We start from the raw sequence: 2,500 nt of genomic DNA, 5'->3' as shown, positions 1-2,500 counted from the left end.
GGTCGACAGCGGATACATTCGCTTCCATCAACTTCCTGCACGACCGCGTGCGCTCGCCCTACCAAGTGCGCCCGCAACCCTGTACAGGGCCACTTCTTCACAAGGCTGGCAATCGGCTTCCCCGCTGCACGCGTGCGGCGCACAACCGGTGTGACGTGGAAGTGACGGGACACGTTCGTAAACCCATCGCGAACCGAGTACGACGCCCTACCAAGTGCGCCCGCAACCCTGTACAGGGTCACATCTTCACAAGGCTGGCAAGCGGCATTCCGCTGCGCGCGTGCGTCGTCCGAGCAGTTGCGTGATAAACGACCGTGTCGAAAGCCCAAACACCGCCGAGGCCAGTCGCCGCCGCCGCAAGGGCAGCCACGCAGCCTGGCGAGAGGCATCGTCTCGTGTAGCGTCGCCCCCGCCCCAACTGGAGTGGCCCAGTTTTTTGAACGGGACGGGAACTGCGAAGCACTTAGACCGACGGCGGACTACGACGAGAACGCCTTAAGCTTCGCCAACGTTTCGCCAACTCGTGCGGGAGACTTTTTCCGCTTCGCGGCAAGTCGTCGCGCCGTGCTCTCCGCATCAACCGCGTACGCAGCGAACCGCAAACGTCGGGCGCAGCCTCCTCACCTCCCTGCGCTTTGCGCGCGAACGTTCCCTGTTCGCGCGGCAAAGCCTGGAGGAGGCACGGCCCCGCAGCGTGTTCGAGCGCCCGGTCTACGGGACACCCTGCTTACTTCGAGGGCAACAAGCGCAACGCAAGGCTGCGATCTCGCGCACTTTGCGCACGGCTGGAGAAGCTTTGCTGGCCGGCTTTCGCTCCTCGTGTTTACCGTGCGTTAAAGTTGCGCGTCCGTGGCTCTCGCAGCTCTTGCGCGCCCGGTCGCAGAGAGGAGTACGCAACCTCGACCGCACTTTCCCTGCAGGCTTCCTTCCGACTCGAAGTCCTGCGGCGGTCTCAACGAGGTGCCACATCCTCAATGCAGTCGGTCGCCCCCGTTTCGGTTGGGCTCTGGCACGACGGTCGCCACCGTCTCGCCCTTGAGTGGCCGCTGTTGGCGCTCGCTGTGAGGTGTTCAGCGTGCTGTCCGTGTTGCCGACGCGGTCAAAACGAGTCGACGGCTCACGTTCCCTTGTGCGCCGAAGGCTCTCTTGATATGTGATCCGACCCTCAGACAGACGAAGCCAGGGAAGACCCAAGGCCGCAATGTGCGTTCAAAGAATCAGTGCTCAGTGTGTCCTGCAATTCACACCAAGTCTCGCAGCTGGCTGCGTTCTTCATCGACCCGAGAACCGAGTGATCCACCGCTTAGAGTCGTGAAAAAGTGTTTGTTCAATTCCGTACAGTCAAAACCAAACGTTTCTGGCACTCGGCCAAACAGTGGCCAAGAAGGGCGCTTTTCAGCGCACGCTTGGACTCCAAAACTCTGCCGCGCCTTTTTCGGCTGCCGCAAATCGAGCAAACGGTGTGTTTCGGACGGCGTTTCGCTTCCGCTACTTGCGAGTGCTTTCGTGGTCCACCCCTCTATAAATACTCGGGAGGCGTCGAAGCCGGTTCTCCAAGCCGGACCCGTAGGTATCGTTGTGTGCTCGCTCTCATTGGCCCGCCTAACCAGAAAATGCCTGCGGTACACCCATTTGGATAAGAGTGCACGCAGATGCGGGCCTCGACGGCTACACATTTCCTCGGGCGGCCGCCTCCCGGCCTCCGTGGAGCGCGGGATGCACGGTCCCATCGACAAGCCTCTCCCGTTTTTACCGTGGCGTCGCGGTTCACCACGGCGGGCGGGTCGGTCTCCTCCGCATAAAAAGGGGGACCCCCGCTTTTTGTTCCACGAAATCGCACAAGCTTTTTTCGCATCCACGGTTTGCCACCGCACACCAAAATGCCGATCCGGCTGCCTACTTTAGCCAACAGGTGGAGCCAGGCGCGCCGTACTTGCGCGGCACTTCCCACGTCCACCGAAGTCGGTGCCAAGGACCACTTTCGGCGCCGGAGCCGCGTACGAGCCTACTCGAGGCGGAAGAACGAAGCCAGCAAGGGCCTGGCCGCAAGTGCGTTCAATTGTCGGGACGTCCAAGTCCCTCGTTCTTCCGTGCTTCCTCTTTCGGCAAGTCGTTGCGGCACCTTCCCAAAGCGCGCAGACCCGCTAATCGCGACGAGCGCGACGTGGCCGTGCCGCCTTTCCCTCGGCAGCAAGCAAAACGCCTGGCAACGTCGACGCTCCCCTAACCGCGATCTCGCACCGTGTTTCGTGTGGCGAATTCAAAAGCCGGCCGGCGCTGCTGCAACCATTACGGTCGGTACGCATACGCCGCGGAGGGCGGGACGGTCATCGGAGCGTGCGGTTCCTCCATCGAGTACTGCGCACCTCGGCCGTCGCATCGCCGTGCCATGACCGGCCGCGCGTCAACGCGAACCGGTGCCAGCGAGATCCCTCGCCTGCAAGAACCGACCGGCAGCCTCCGTCACCCGAGGACGCGGAGGCGCTTGCCGCGGACGGCG

The 2,500-nt window shown here is 62.6% G+C and overlaps 2 non-coding genes across 2 annotated transcripts in view; both read right to left on the bottom strand.

Annotated features, from left to right (window-relative positions):
* Positions 1-5, bottom strand: part of LOC142792644 (large subunit ribosomal RNA) — a 3,958-nt gene extending 3,953 nt beyond the window's left edge. Inside the window, exon 1 of the ribosomal RNA XR_012891095.1 lies at positions 1-5. This exon is cut by the window's left edge and continues 3,953 nt beyond it. This is a non-coding gene — a ribosomal RNA (large subunit ribosomal RNA).
* A 1,154-nt stretch (positions 6-1,159) lies between these two features.
* On the bottom strand, positions 1,160-1,311 carry LOC142792626 (5.8S ribosomal RNA). The gene has a single exon (XR_012891079.1). It is a non-coding gene; the product is annotated as a 5.8S ribosomal RNA (ribosomal RNA).
* Positions 1,312-2,500: the final 1,189 nt, after the last annotated feature.

This window comes from Rhipicephalus microplus, unplaced genomic scaffold (assembly GCF_043290135.1).
Source record: "Rhipicephalus microplus isolate Deutch F79 unplaced genomic scaffold, USDA_Rmic scaffold_230, whole genome shotgun sequence".
Classification (NCBI taxonomy): domain Eukaryota; kingdom Metazoa; phylum Arthropoda; class Arachnida; order Ixodida; family Ixodidae; genus Rhipicephalus; species Rhipicephalus microplus.
The sequence above is the reverse complement of the archived record's forward strand: the minus strand, read 5'-3'. Positions and strand labels throughout refer to the sequence as shown.